We start from the raw sequence: 16,262 nt of genomic DNA, 5'->3' as shown, positions 1-16,262 counted from the left end.
GAAGAGAACTGAAATTATAACAAACAATCTCTCGGGCCACAGCGCAATCAAATTAGAAGCCAAGACTAAGAAATTCACTCAAAGACATACAATTACATTACAATTACATGAAAATTGAATAACCTGCTCCTAAATGACTTCTGGGTCGATAATGAAATTGAGGCAGAAATGAAGAAGTTCTTTAAAACTAATGAGAACAAAGATACAACATACCATAGTCTCTAGAACACAGCTATGGCAGTGTTAAGAGGGAAATTTGTAGCACTAAATGCCCACATCAAACAGTTAGAAAGATCTCAAATTAACAACCTAACATCACAACTAAAAGAACTAGAAGTAGATGAGGTCTAGAGAAAATGAGGGTCAGTGAGCCATCCCTTGGGAGGCAGAGGTAAAAGGAGGAATGACTTCTCTCAGGCTTGCTGGCCCTAATCCCAAGAGGCAAGGCTGAAGGTGGAAGCTGGAAGGCAGAAGCCGGTTCATTCTCCTACCCTACACCACCTCTAGTGACTCAGAGACTTAGGATGATAGAGCAGCATGGATCCCACAGAGACCAAGAAGTCTCTCCCTGTCTCATGTTACAGAGATCTAAGATGAAATTTTCCCAAGTCACACAGCAATTCAGTGGCAGAGCTGGAGCTACAGCTCAGACCATGTGGCTCCAAATTTAGTGCTCTTTCAATAATATTAGGCTGCCCTAGCAACTCAATGGTGGACAAACAAAATACCCCCACTAGGTTGCAAGGGAGTCTGGCTGAGATCCCATGGTTCCATCAAGGAGAGGAGATGAAACTGAATCACCCCGGCCTCCCTAAACCCTCATCCCAGCAAACATTGCTCATAACCACTACCTTCACAATCTGGGAGCTGTTTATAAATAACTTTCTCAAATGTTCTGGGATCTCTTGCTCCACTTCCAAAGTCACCTCTGACAAAGTCACCTCTGCCACCGTGATGCACCTTTTTCTTCTCTCTCTCTGTTTGGCCTCAGCTTTCCAGAAGAGCCCTGCTGGACAGCCCCAGGAATGCTGAGGTAGTGAAGCTGACTACACCCTTCATTTAGGTTTTGCTAAACTATCTGAGACTTGGGGTCAGTAGCCTGCCCTGAAATCTCATATTATCCCTCTTGGCCTGGGTTCCCATTAAGGAACCCCCAACCCTAAGAAAAGGCTCTGCTCCCACCCCTTTCTACCAACTTCCCAAAGATGAGGTAGGCACTTTGGGAGGCTGAGGCAGGCAGATCATCTGAGGTCAGGAGTTTGAGACCAGCCTGGTCAACATGTTGAAACCCCGTCTCTACTAAAAATACAAAAATTAGCCAGGCGTGGTGAGGGGCACCTGTAATCCCAGCTACTTGGGAGGCAGAGGCAGGAGAATCACTTGAACCCAAGAAGCGGAGGTTGCAGTGAGCTGAGATCATGCTACTGCACTCCAGCCTAGGCAATGGAGTGAGACTCCATCTCAAAAAAAACAAAAACAAAAGAAAAACGCAAAGAGGAGTCAGGACATAAAGAGCTATGGAGAAGTGGCCCTCAGTCAAGAGAAAGCAGGCAGCCTGCTCTGGCTTCCTTGCCCAAAGGTGGCTCATTTCTGGCCCCTGGGAAAAAAGGTGAATGGGATAAAATGGATCCCAAGGTCAAGAAAGAGTCTCCTATGAGGGAGAGAGATGACTCTAACTTGACTACTGTTCAAGTTCCTTTCTGCTTCCCAGCAAAAGCTCTCACAGAACATTGAACTGTCCAGCCCCTTGTAGGACAAAGGGAAGAGTGAAGTCCACCAAGAGAGGGAAATGGTGAGGAGGCAACTAAGCCCAGACTGTAATCTTAGCCTTTTGCTACACTGTAATGGTGTAGATATAAAACAGTCTACACCATTCCAGGACATAGAGATGGGTGTCTTTCTTGGAGTCGCTAGAAACTGATATGGTTTGGCTGTGTCCCCACCCAAATCTCATCTTGAATGGTGGCTCCCATAATTCCTATGTGTCATGGGAGTGTTTGAAATGTTTGTTCCCCAGTGCCGTAAAGAAATAGCATTTAAACATAAATTTAACTTCCTCAGCAAGGCCATTTTTATACTTTCTGCAGAAAGGGTACACTTGCCAGCAGTTTTGCCATGAGAGTACACCGAACAAAGGAGACAGGGTCATTTATAACCTGACACGTCCACCCTACTGCTGTGTCCAGTTTCCATGTGGTGGAACAGGACCTCACATTCTGTATTTGTCCTGATTGCCTAGCAACTTAAAACTTTTTAAAAGAGGCAAAGGCAGAGGAGAACAAAGGAAGGAGGAATCAACTTGTAGAACGCTGAGAAAGGTGAAAACACCTTCAAATAAGGAAGAGGAACGGGCAATGGCCTAATGCTTGCTTAGACCAGTATAAGCATGCCAGGGCAAATATTCAGGCTAAATTGGGGGAGCTAAGAACGTAAAGTACATTGATTTCTTTATTACAGCTAGCAGATATTTAAGAATGTTAGCACAAGTCTTTTAATAAATTTTGCTTCTAAAAGAAGTTACTATTTATTCCTAATTAGATGGGGAGGAAAGTCTTTGAAAAAGAATCTCGACTTTACTTTTTGCAGGAGGGACCTGGTGAATCATGGAGGCAGGTCTTTCCCTTGCTGTTCTCATGATAGTGATTAGGTCTCACGAGATCTGATGGTTTTATAAAAGGGAGTTCCCTTACCCAAGCCCTCTTGCCTGCTGCCATGTAAGATGTGACTTTGCTCCTCATTTGTCTTCAGCCATGATTGTGAGGTCTCTCCAGCCATGTGGAACTGTGAGTCAATTAAATCTCTTTCCTATGTAAATTATCCAGTCTTGGGTATGTCCTTATTAGCGGCATGAGAACAGAGTAATATAGAGACCATGCCCCAAACAGCCACCAGCTACCCTATCTTGGTAAACTCCACAGTGGATGAGAGAGGAGAAAATAGCTCTTCAGCATTGGGGCAGCTGAGTTTTTGAGTCCCTAGAATGGGGCCTGATAGGATTTCTTTAGAGAAACCAAGGTGAGTGTTTGGGGAAGAGGTCAACATGTGTGTGTATAACTACACTAATACGGTAGGCATTAACTCTACTGGGACTGATATTTGGGTAGTATGCAAGGATAGAGTTGTACAGGTTGTTAAAATATTTAAAAACTTCTATACTGATTGGTATCACTCTTCACTCGCGCCACCACCACCTTGATTCCTTCATGAGAACTCTTCCCCCTAGGACCTCCCCATATAATTCAACAACCAAAGGATTAATGCCTGGCATAGCAGTGGCCTCCAGGACTCTGCTCTAACACTAGGGCCACCAAAGTTTGTAGGTGCTCAGAGTCCTTTCCAGGTGTCAAATATTCAGAATATCACCCCTAATTATCTGTACATACCCTAGGGAGAAACCAAGGTGCAGAGAGGCCAAGGTCACACAGCTAGTTATATGGCTGATTGTATCCCCTCAAACTTCGTATGTTGAAGCTCTGACCCCCAGCACCTCAGAATGTGACTGTATTTGGAGACTGAGTCTTTAAAGAAGTGATTAAGTTAAAATGAGGCTGTTGGACCCGGCATGGTGGCTCATGCCTGTAATCCCAGCATTTGGGAGGCCAAGGAGGGTAGATCACGAGGTCAGGAGTTTGAGACCAACCTGACCAACATGGTGAAACCCTGTCTCTATTAAAAATACAAAAAAAAAAAAAAAAATTAGCCGGGTGTGGTGGCGCATGCCTGTAATCCCAGCTACTCAGGAGGCTGAGGAAGGAGAATTGCTTGAACCAGAGAGGCGGAGGTTGCAGTGAGCCGAGATCGCACCACTGCACTCCAGCCTGGGTGACAGAGGGAGACTCTGTCTCAAAACAAACAAACAAACAAACAAACAAAAAACAAACAAACAAACAAACAAAAATCATGAGGCTGTTAGGGTAGGCCCTAATCCAATCTGACTGACATCCTTTTAAGAAAAAAATATAGACTGGGTGCGGAGGCCCGCGCCTGTAATCCCAGCACTTTGAGAGGCCGAGGTGGGCGGATCACGAGGTCAGGAGATCAAGACCATCCTGGCCAACATGGTGAAACCCTGTCTCTACTAAAAATACAAAAATTAGCTGGGCGTGATGGTGCGTGCCTGTAGTCCCAGCTACTCGGGAGGCTGAGGCAGGGAGAATTGCTTGAACCTGGGAGGCGGAGTTTGTAGTGAGCTGAGATGGTGCCACTGCACTCCAGCCTGGTGACAGAGCAAGACTCTGTTTAAAAAAAAAAAAAAAGAAGAAGAAGAGAATATTGGAAAAGACAGACAGACACACCAGGGATGCATTAACACAGAGGAAAGACCATGTTGAAGACACAGCAAGAAGGTAGCCATTGGCAAGCCAAGGAAAGAGGCCGCAAAAGAAATCAACCCTGCTAAGACCTTGCTCTTGGACTTCCAATCTTCACAACTATGAGGAAATAAATTTCTGTTGTTTAAGGCCACCGATTCTGTAGCATTTTGTTATGGCAGCCCTTACAAACTAACACAAGTAGGTAATAACAGAGAGAGAAATTCACCCCAGGTCTATTTGCCTGCAAGCCCGTGCTCTGAATAGATCCTGCTGTCTCTATTTATACAATGAAGGAAGTCAGCTCTTATGAGAATCCAGTGAGGGAAAGGATTTGGTATAATATTGAGGGACATGACTCCTCAGAGAGTATTCTTATCTGCCAGGAAAGATCTAAGAGCAACGCCTTGTGCACAGTAAGTGCTCATAAAATGTGTATGGTGCTAAATGAGGGTATACCTCAACAAAGGGTCTGAAAGGGAAAAATAACAAGTTTCCTAACCCTAGAGTGCCCAAATCCCAGAAACTGGTGCTAAAAGCAATTCACTGGAAAGCCTTCACTGAATGATGCAAACTAAGGAGTAGAACTAGGGTTGCCAATCAACCCACTAATTTATTCTCCATACCCACACACTCACATGAAACAATGCAAGTCCTCCCCTCCCCACATCATACACACTCGTATCAAACTCTGACATACACTCTCACTCACATACAGATACTTGCAAAGCTTACATGAGCTCCCATAGACATATCTTGCCCACACTTTCATATATATTCCGCCATAGTCTTATGCCCTACACTCTGATACAAATGCATTTATTCATATATATTCTCCCAGACACCACAACCTCCCACCATTCACATATATTGCACATACTCCACTACAAGCTCCCATATTTTCACATGCATTTCCTTTGTTTACATACACTTATATGCTCACACATACATATATGGATATTTGAACATACATAGAAAATAGTCTAGCTGGACACAGTGGCTCACACCTGTAATCCCAGCACTTCAGGAGGCCAATACAGGAGGATCACTTGAGTCTGGGAGCTCGAGACCAGCCTGGGCAACATAGGAAGACTCCATCTCTAAAAATATTTTTTAAAAATTAGCCAAGCATGAGGGCATACACCTGTGGTCCCAGCTACTTGGGAGGCTGAGGTGGGAGGATCACTTGAGTCCAGGTGGTCGAGGCTGCAGTGAGCTGTTATCATGCCACTGCACTCCAGCCTGGGTGACAGAGGAAGACTCAGTCTCAAACAAAACCAAACAAACAACTCATATGTTGGACCTTAAACCCTAAGGTGATGGTATTAAAAGGTGGGGACTTTTGAGAAATGATTAAGTCATGAGGGTTCTGCCCTTGTGAATGAGATTAATGTCCTTATAAAATAGGCTTCAGATAGCTGCCTGGCCCTTTTATCTCATCTGCCACGTGTTCATCCCTTTTGCCCTTCTACCACTTGAGGATGAAGCAAGAAGGAGCCATCTCAGATGCAGACAGCAGTCCTTACCAGACACTGAATCTGCCAGTGCCTCGATCTTGAACTTCCTAGCCTCTAGAACTATGAAAAATAAATGTATGTTGTGTACAAATTATCTGGCCTGTGGTATTTTGTTATAGAAGTAGAAATGAACTAGGGCACCTTCACTGTTGTTCAGAGATGGAACCGATCTCTCCCTCTTTTGAATTCCCTCTGGTTTCTCTTACAGTACTCATATTCAACCCCGATTTCTACTTATTTAAGGAGCAAAGCCCAGAAATGTTAAACAACTTGCCGAAGAATTCATTGCTAGTAAGAGGAAAAGACCTGGGTTAGTGAGGTGCTTATCTCATTGAGGGCAGGGATTCCATCTGATTTCTTTGTTTTCTTAGTGCCCAACACAAAACCTGGCATGTAGAAGTGGTTCAGTTTGAAAGGATGGAAAGAAGAGGGATACAAGAGGAAAGAAAGAGGAAAAGCAAACTTGCTTCTGGGATTAATTTGGTATTTGGCACTAGTTACCTTCCCTGAAAACTGTCAGACAGAGGGCACTCTGCAAAGGATCATGAACCAGACCACGTAAGGCAACCCCATCCTAATCAAACTCAGCAAGTTGAGGAGAAAGAGGCAGTAAAGGAAAGTGGAGGATATTCTAAGAGAAACAGAAAGGTTGAGAAGAGTCTGAGAAAAACAAAAAGACAGATAGATTCCTGAGGTGCAAATATAGACTTATTCAGGAGGCCGAGAAAGAGGCCAGGATGTGTGTGGTAAGAGGGATGAAGATTAGAAAAGGGCCAAAGGTTAGCCAGATTCACATTATGGCCAAAGTGCTCCATGACAAACTTGAGAAAAAGGGCGCCAGTCCAGCCCTGGCTTGAACTTCTAGGGGAGTGCAGAACTCATCCAGGATATCAGTTGCTAAATGTGAGGGGAAGGAGAATCAGGGAAATTAAGGCTCAGAGCCTCCCAGCTCAAGCCTATGTAATCACCTCTGCCCTAACTGGTATACCACAGTAGTTGAAGACAGGGGTCAACTAGCAAAGGCCCAAGGAACATTTAACTCAAATAATGACAGACTTGAGGCAGGCTCAGAGGACATGGTCAGCTCTCAATTATCCACATGCTAATAAACAGTGGATTATTCACAAGGTTTTTTGTTGTTGTTTGTTTTGAATTCAAACCTGATTTTAACCACTTCAATACACAACCTCTTCCTCCTCCTGCCACTTTCCCCAGGCAGCCAACATCCTCTGAGAGGCTGACTGTGACTCCTTCTGGGTCTTGAAGGCCTGTACCTATACCTCGCTGGAGTCAGGGTTCTCAGGGAGGAAGCTTTGGAGCACCTGATCCAAGACCTTCGCCGTCTGCCCATAGAGAACCTGGAAGGGAAAAAAGATTAAACAGTCATGGAATGGCTGAGGCTCTAGGCTCTCAGTGGGAGTAACCATAGGTGTGGAATGCTGTTATTGAGTTCCTGTCAGATGCCATAAACACCTTTTCTTTTTTTCAAGCTTTCCTCACAAACCACCCTAAAAGTTAGCATATTAACCACATTTTGCAGGTTGAGGAAACAGACTTAGAAGGGAACGTAATTTCAGCCAAAGTAATAGAGCGTTTAAGTAGGAGGTGGATTCTGCACCCATGGTTCCCTGAGTTCTAACTTCATGTTCTTGCCAATATATTTGTTGCTTCTGAAAGGCACAAGAGAATTCTTTCTTTAATTAACACATGTAGCAATGTATATTATTTCTTTCTGTCCCTTTACTTTTTTCTCTTTTTTCTTACTTTCATTTTTTTCTTCTACTTTATTTTTCTTCTTGCCAACCTTCCATTATTTTCTCTGTCTTCTTTCCTTCCTTACTTTCCATATACATTTGCTTCCTAATATGGAGGATCCTGCTGTAAGAATTCTGGAAATCAATAGCTTATAATCCCTGTTTGCCATGAGTTCCTAGTAAAGCACTTACAGATACAAATTCACATGTCCGCAAGATCACAGGGGATATAAATAAATTCACCCCACTGCTTCTAGTACAGCATAATAAAAAGAGAACTTGGGTTGGAAATCTGGGTCTCAGTCTCTGCTTTGTCACTTACAGTATGACCTTGGCAAAATCACATCACTTTCTTGAGCCTCTGTTTTCTTATCTAGAAAATGGAAACAATAAAACTTGGTCTACAGGCTTCACAAAGGAGCTTCAAGGCTGGGCGTGGTGGCTCATGCCTATGATCCCAGCACTTTGGGAGGCCAAGGCAGGCGGATCATATGAAGTCAGGAGTTCGAGACTAGCCTGGCAAATGTGGTGAAACTCCGTATCTACTAAAAATACAAGGGAAAAAAATAGCTGGGTGAGGTGGCAGGAGCCTGTACTCAGGAGGCTGAGGCAGGAGAATCACTTGAATCTTGGAGGTGGAAGTTACAGTGAGTCGAGATCACGCCATTGCACTCCACCCTAGGCAACAAGAGCAAATCTCCATGTCAAAAACAAACAGAAAAGTTAGCCGGGTGTGTTGGCACACGCTTGTAATCCCAGTTTCTCAGGAGGCTGAGGCAGGAGAGTTGCTTGAACTCAGGAGGCAGAGGTTTCAGTGAACCACGATCGTGCCACTGCACTCCAGCCTGGGTGACAGAGTGAGATTCTGTTTAAAAAAAAAAAACAAACAGACAAAACACACACACACAAGAAAGATAAGAAGATATAAATAATAAAGAGTTATGTAAAGCATCCAGTCTGTAGTAGAGAAGTAATAAATGATAGCTCCTTTGCCAATATCATGATGCTTCTTGTATCATTAATTGAGCTGGAGGTGGCCTGGCATGGTGGCTCATGCCTGTAAACCCAGCACTTTGGGAGGTCGAGGAAGGAGGATCGCTTGAGTCCAGGAGTTCGAGGCTAGCCTGGGCAGCATAGTGAACCCCATATTGAAACCACTGTTGCAAAATTATAACAGAAAATTGTTACAGTGAAAGAGATCTGACCTAACCAACTCCATCTTGCTTCTAACCTCCAATCTGTCCTTGTTCATTCCTGGGTATAGGCCGAATTAACTTTCAGATGAACTTAGTTTATAGTTTAACTTTGGAACAAAGATAATAACTGCCCTTTCCCAAAACAAACCCCCTTCCTGCCTAGGGACTAGATTGTTTTCGTAGGATTAAGAAATTAGCCACAAGATTAGAAATTATGGTTTAGGGCCAGGCACCGTGGCTCATGTCTGTAATCCCAGTACTTTGGGAGGTCGAGGCAGGTGGATAACTTGAATCAGGAGTTAGAGACCAGCCTGGCCAACATGGTGAAGTCCCAGAAGGCTAAGGTTTTTAAAAGGATAGTTTGACAAGCAGAAGGTTAGGGTAAGGATACTGCTGATTGGTTGGAAATGCAATCATAGGAGTGTGGAAAACAGTCCTTGTATGTGGAGTCTACTTCTGGGTGGAGGATCACAGGGGAGTTGTTGGTCTGACTGGGGCCATGTAACAGTCAGAAATGCAAAAGTCAGTTGGGCACGGTGGCTCACGCCTGTAATCCCAACACTTTGTGAGGCCAAGGACAGGAAATTGTTTGAGCTCAGGAGTTTGAGACCAGCCTAGGCAACATGGTGAAACCCCATCTCTACCCAAAACCCAAAAAGTTAGTCTGGTGTGGTGCTGCATGCCTGTGGTCCTAGCTACTCTGGAGGCTGAGCGGGGAGGATCACTTGAGCCCAGGAAGCAGAGGTTGCAGTGAGCTGAGATGACACCACTGCACTCCAGCCTGGGTGATAGAACGAGACCCTGTCTCAAATAAAATAGAATAAAATAGAATAAAATAAAATAAAATAAAATAAAATAAATGCAAAAGCCTGAAAAGACACCTCAAAAGGCCAATCTTAGGTTCCACAACAGTGATGTGATGTTATTTACAGGAGTAACTGGGGAAGTTGCAAATTTTGTGACCTCTGGAATAATCGCTGATAATCATTTAATTATGGCTACATCTTAGCGGAATTCAGCGTCCTCTCATCCTCCTAACTTGGTGGTCTTTCATTAGTTTTACAAAGGTAGTTTAGTTTTGAGAAGGGCTATTATAATTTAAACCATAAAGTAAATTTCTCCCATAGTTAGCTTGGCCCAAACCCAGGAATGACCACGGGCAGTTTGTAGGTTAAGGGCAAGATGGAGTGGGTTAGGTCAGATCTCTTGTACTTTCACTGTCATAATTTTGTTACTGTTATAATTTTTGCAAAGGAGCTTTTAGCACCACTATACTGTAGCCTGGGTGGCAGAGTAAGACCCTGTCTCAAAACAAACAAACAAACAAACAAACAAACAAACAAAGGCTGAGCTCAGTAACTTACTCCTGTAATTCCAGTAATTTGGGAGGCCTAGGTTTGTGGCCAGGAATTTGAGAACAGTCTGGGCAACAGGGCGAGACCCTATCTCTACAAAAAATAAAATAAAAAATTAGTTGGGTGTGGTGGCATGCCCACCCAGCTGGTAGGTAGGGGTCCAGTCCTAGCTGTTTTGGGAGGCTTTAGCGGAACGATCTCTAAAGTCCAGGAAGTTGAGTTTATAGTGAGTTATGGTGGCATCACTGCACTCCAACCTGGGTCACAGAGTGAAATCCTATCTCAAAAAACAAAAGAAAACAAAACAACAACAACAACAAAAATCCCCCCTTTTTTTTTAGACAGTCTTGCTCTGTTGCTTATGGTAGAGTGCAGTGGTGTGATCTCGGCTCACTGCAACTTCTGCCTCCCGGGTTTAAGCAATCCTTGTGCCGCAGCCTCCCAAGGAGCTGGGATTACAGGCACACCACCATGCCTGGCTAGTTTTTGTATTTTTAGTAGAGACAGAGTTTCACCATGTTGTCCAGGATGGTCTTGAACTTCTGACCTCAAGTGATCCACATGCTTTGGCCACCCAAAGTGCTGGGATTACAGGCATGAGCTACCATGCCAGGCCATAAAACAAAACTTTCAAAAGCTATTTAATGCCTACTATTTCAGGAAAAGAGTCTAGGGGTTTATTATTCTAACAAGATGAGTTTTCAGTTTATAAGACCCCTTCTCCTCTATGTAAGGGATGGAAGCAGAGAGACCATGTAGAAAGGTAGTACAGTGATCCAGAGAAAACCAAGGCCCGAATTAGAAGAGCAGCCATAAGAATGAAAAGAAGAGGACTGATTAAAAAGGTAGTGGGTAGATTATGTGGTTTTGGGGGAGGGTGGCACAAAGGGTGAGGGAGAAGATGGAACAGTGGAAGTGAGTGAGGAGGTGAAGTAGTGGAGAATGATAATACTGTTACAGGACCCCACCACTTACCCAAAGTTAGCCTTTGGGTAGGGGGTTTCCTCACCATAGTCCCTTTGGGGTTTGCCAGAAACATGTTGCAGGAAAGGGGTCCAGATCCAGACCCCAAGGGAGGGTTCCTGGATCTGGTACAAGAAAGAATTCCGGGCGAGTCCACAGAGTAAAGTGAAAGCAAGTTTATTAAGAAAGTAAAGGAAGGCCCGGCGCGGAAGCTCACGCCTGTAATCCCAGCACTTTAGGAGGCTGAGGTGGGCGGACCACGAGGTCAGGAGATGGAGAACATTTTGGCCAATATGGTGAAACCCCGTCACTACTAAAAATACAAGAATTAGCCAGGCATGGTGGCGGGCTCCTGTAGTCCCAGCCACTCCGGAGGCTGATGCAGGAGAATCTCTGGAACCCGGGAGGCGGAGCTTGCAGTGAGCAGAGATCACACCACTGCACTCCAACCTGGGTGACACAGGAGACTCCTTTTCAAAAAAAAAAAAAAGAAACAGAAAAGAAAAGAAGAAAATAAAAGAATAAGAGGATGGCTACTCCAGAGACAGAGAAGCCCCGAGTGCTGCTGGTTGCCCATTTTTTTCTGGTTATTTCTGGTTTTTTTAGAGACGGAGTCTCACTCTGTCACCCAGGCTGGAGTGCAGCGGCTTGATCTCGGCTCACTGCAACCTCTGCCTCCTGGGTTCAAGCAATTCTCCTGCCTCAGCCTACCGAGTAGCTTGGGACTACAGGCGCACGCTGCCACACCTGGCTAATTGTTTTTTGTTTGTTTGTTTGTTTGTTTGTTTTTGTATTTTAGTAGAGACAGTGTTTCACTGTGTTGCCTAGGCTGGTCTTGAACTCCTGAGCTCAGGCAATCCATCCTCCTTGGCCTCCCAAAGCACTAGGATTGCAGGCCTGAGCCACCGCGTCCGGCCTGATTATTTCTTGATGATATGCTAAACAAGGGGTGGACTATTCATGCCTCCCCTTTCTAGACCATATAGGGTAACTTCCTGACTTTGCCATGGCATTTGTAAACTGTCATGGCGCTGGTGGGAGTGTAGCAGTGAGGCCGACCAGAAGTCACTCTCGTGGCCATCTTGGTTTTGGTGGGTTTTAGCCCGGCTTCTTTACAGCAACCTATTTTATCAGCAAGTTCTTTATGACCCGTATTCTGTGCTGACCTCCTATCTCACCCTGTGACTTAGAATGCCTTAGCCATCTGGCAAGGCAGCCCAGTAGGTCTCAGCCTTATTTTACCCAGCCCCTATTCGGGATGGAGTTGCTCTGGTTCACACGCTTCTGACAATACAATTAAAAATATAGGCTAGGCCGGGCGCGGTGGCTCACGCCTGTAATCCCAGCACTTTGGGAGGCCGAGGCGGGCGGATCACAAGGTCAGGAGATCGAGACCACGGTGAAACCCCGTCTCTACTAAAAATACAGAAAATTAGCCGGGCGCGGTTGTGGGCGCCTGTAGTCCCAGCTACTCGGGAGGCTGAGGCAGGAGAATGGCGTGAACCCAGGAGGCGGAGCTTGCAGTGAGCCGAGATCGCGCCACTGCACTCCAGCCTGGGCTGGGCGACAGAGCGAGACTCCGTCTCAAAAAAAAAAAAAAAAAAAAAAAAAAAAATAGGCTAGACTGGGCGCTGTGGCTCATGCCTGTAATCCCAACACTTTGGGAGGCTGAAGTGGTTGGATCACCTGAGTCAGGAGTTCGAGATCAGCCTGGCCAACATGGTGAAACACTGTCTCTCCTAAAAATACAAAAATTAGCCTGGCGTGGTGGCGTGCCTATAGTCCCAGCTACTTGAGAGGCTGAGGCAGGAGAATCTCCTGAATCTGGGAAGTGGAGGTTGTGGTGAGCTGAGATCATGCCACTGCACTCCAGCCTGGGAGACAGAGCGAGACTCTGCCAAAAACAAAATAATAAAAATAAATAAATATGTATATGTGTGTGTATATTATACATATGTGTGTGTGTGTGTGTATATATATATGCTAATAGCTATAAGTGCTTACAGTGTGTCATGCACTCTCCTAAGAAGTCCTTCCCCCCTACCCCTCCCCTTCTTCTTTCCTTTCTGAGACAGAGTATCCCTCTTTCACCCAGGCTGAAGTACAGTGGCACGATCTTGGCTACATAGTCCTAAACACATTTTAGCCAACCTGTAAAATCAGAAGGACTTCACTGCAACCTCTGCCTCCCGGGTTCAAGCCATTTTCATGCCTCAGAATAGTGGGATTACAGGCGCCTCACCATACCCGGATAATTTTTGTGATTTTTAGTAGAGACAGGGTTTTGCCATGTTGGCCAGAAGGCTCTTGAACTCCTGGCCTCAAGTGATCCACCCTCCTCGGCCTTCCCACGTCCTGGGATTATAGGCGAGAGCCACCGCACCTGGCCAGTGCTCACCTCTTTTAATCCACATACCAGTCCTTTAAGACTATTATGTGAGCACTATTAATAAGTGCTCTTATTATTTCCATTTACAGATGAAGTAAACAAGGCATAGAAAAGTTAAGTAACTTGCTCAAGGTTTCAAATAGTAAGTGGTGAAGACAAAATTCAAGCCCAAGCTACCTGAGTGCAGATATTGAGGTTTAGATGACTGTGTGGATACTGTTGCCATGTATTGAATGATATAGGAAGAGGGACAGATTTTGGGGGAAAGTATTTTAGTTTTACACAGGTTGATATTGGGTTGCCTGCGGGATCACATGAGTGCAGCAGACAGTTGATTAAATGTGTCTGGAGTGCCACAGAAAACTGTAGCTAGAGACTTGAAGAACATCAACATATAGGTGTTTGCTTAGGTGAGGCCACAGGACTGCTCTAGGTGAACTAGGTACACAAAGTGGAGGTTGGGGTCAAGTGAGGGGGAGGGAAATGGTGAAATAAGGAAAGGGAAACAGTAGCTTGAAGATAAATTTGATTAACTTCAGGATTTCACAGACAATGCCTTGGACTTGGAGACTTTATTTAATTCATGCCCACTGCTACTGCTAGAAGTGTCCTACATCACCACAAGCCTAGGGATTCTTAGGATTCTTGAGCATGTGCCAGGACAGATCCATATTCCTTGTGGTGAGCTGAAACAATTGTCCCCCAAAATATACTCACATCCTGATCCCTACAACCTATGAATGTTACTTTATGTGGTTGAAACAAAAAGAAAAAAGAAAGAAAAACATTGGACTTCATTGTAATTGAAGATATTGAGATGTAGAAATTAGCCTGCATTATCTGGGTGGACTCTGCCACCACATGTATCCTTTGAAAGGGAGTCTGGGGGAGATTTTACAAACACAGAGGGGAAGATGGAGCAGAGAGATCTGAAGATGCTGGTCTTGAAGTTTGGAATAATGTGCTCCAAGCCAAGGAATGCTAGCAGCCACTAGAAAAGACAAGGAGTGTATTCTTCCCTAGAGCAGCTGGAGGAATCATGAACCTACCAGTACCTTGATTTCAGCTCAGTGATACTGTTATCAAACTTTTGGCCTCCAGAGCTATGAGAGAATAAATGTCTGTTGTTATAAACCACCAAGTTTGTGGTAATTTGCTATAGCAACAACAGGAAACGAACACAGTGCTCCTTCAAAATTAGCACTATTTAACACAGTTTGTCCACTAATTCCTAATTCTCAATCGGTCTCAGGCTCCATTTGCAACATATTAGACATAGTGCTCTTGTTACATGCTTTGGTCATGTTTTCTTAGAACACATGGAATAGAGAGAACTTCAGCTCTATATGGATGGAATGGGGTTAAATAGGTGTCTTTACCTGAAAAGTACTATGCAAAATTTTTAGCCTATAAACCCCAAAATGTGTGTGAATAATTGCCGCAGATCTGGCAGCTCCTCTGACTGAACTATATCTTGAGGAGTCATAGAAACCACTCCCCAGACTTCTTTGCCAGCACACTGTCATGATCCCGAAGGAAAAAGGGTATCTGGTTTCAGGCAGACACCTGGCCAACTGGTTGGCATGGCTACTTGGGACAGAGTAACTGTCAGTCAAGAACCATAGGCAGGCCAGGTGCGGTGGCTCATGCCTGTAATCCCAGCACTTTGGGAGGCTCAGGCCAGCAGATCACTTGAGGTCAGGAGTTTCAGACCAGCCTGGCCAACATGGCGAAACCCTGTCTCTACTAAAAATACAAAAATTAGCTGAGCATAGTGGCGGGCGCCTGTAATCCCAGCTACTCGGAAGGCTGAGGCAAGAGAATCACTTGAACCCCAGAGGCAGAGGTTGCAGTGAGCCGAGAATCGCGTCACTGCACTCCAGTCTGGGAGATTGGGCCAGACTCCATGTCAAAAAAAGAGGAGAGGAGAGGAGGGGAGGGGAGGGGAGGGGGAGGGGAGGGGAGAGGAGGAAGGAAAGAAGGAAGGAAGGAGAGAGAGAGAGAAAGAAAGAATGAGAAGGAAGGAAAAAATAAAATAAAATAACCATGGGCAGACTACATCTTAGGAAAAGTTGGCTGGAGAAAGAAGCACATACAGAGGATGAACTGGGATTTGTTGCTGTAAAGCGTGAAAGTGCCACTCACAGCAATGCTGTTAAGATCGCTAGCAACAGTTCTGTCTCTCTCTCTCTCAAGTGTTACATTGGAAAATAACTTCTGCAAGAAGGATTGGGACATAGTCCTAAACATATTTTAGCCAACTTGTAAAATCAGAGGAACTTCGTAATACTGCTTTTCTCCCAGAACTCCAAAATACCAAGGAATTTTGCAGAAAAACTAAGTATACCTTGGTGGATGTTGAAACCAACATAGTGGAATGTTGGCAGAGTAAAATCCTACAATTTTCAGCTGTGACAGAGAACCTAGAGACCAGTCTACAACTCTCACTGTACAGATGGGAAAACTGAGACTAGTCTAAGTCCACACAGTTAGTTGCAAAATTTAGAGTAAAACCCAGGTCTCTAGGCTGGTATGTATGTATGTATATATGTATGTATTTTATTTACTTTTGAGACAGAGTCTCGATCTGTCACCCAAGGTGGAGTGCAGGGGTGCGATCTTGGTTTGCTGCAGCCTCCGCCTCCTGGATTCAAGCGATTCTTGTGCCTCAGCCTCCTGAGTAACAGGGATTACAGGCGTGTGCCACCATGTTCAGCTAGTTTTTGTATTTTTACTACAGACCGGGTTTCACCATGTTGGCCAGGCTTGTCTGGAACT

The sequence above is a fragment of the Macaca fascicularis genome, chromosome X, assembly GCF_037993035.2.
Source record: "Macaca fascicularis isolate 582-1 chromosome X, T2T-MFA8v1.1".
NCBI classification, from domain to species: Eukaryota; Metazoa; Chordata; class Mammalia; order Primates; family Cercopithecidae; genus Macaca; species Macaca fascicularis.
This window is presented reverse-complemented; position numbering follows the sequence as displayed.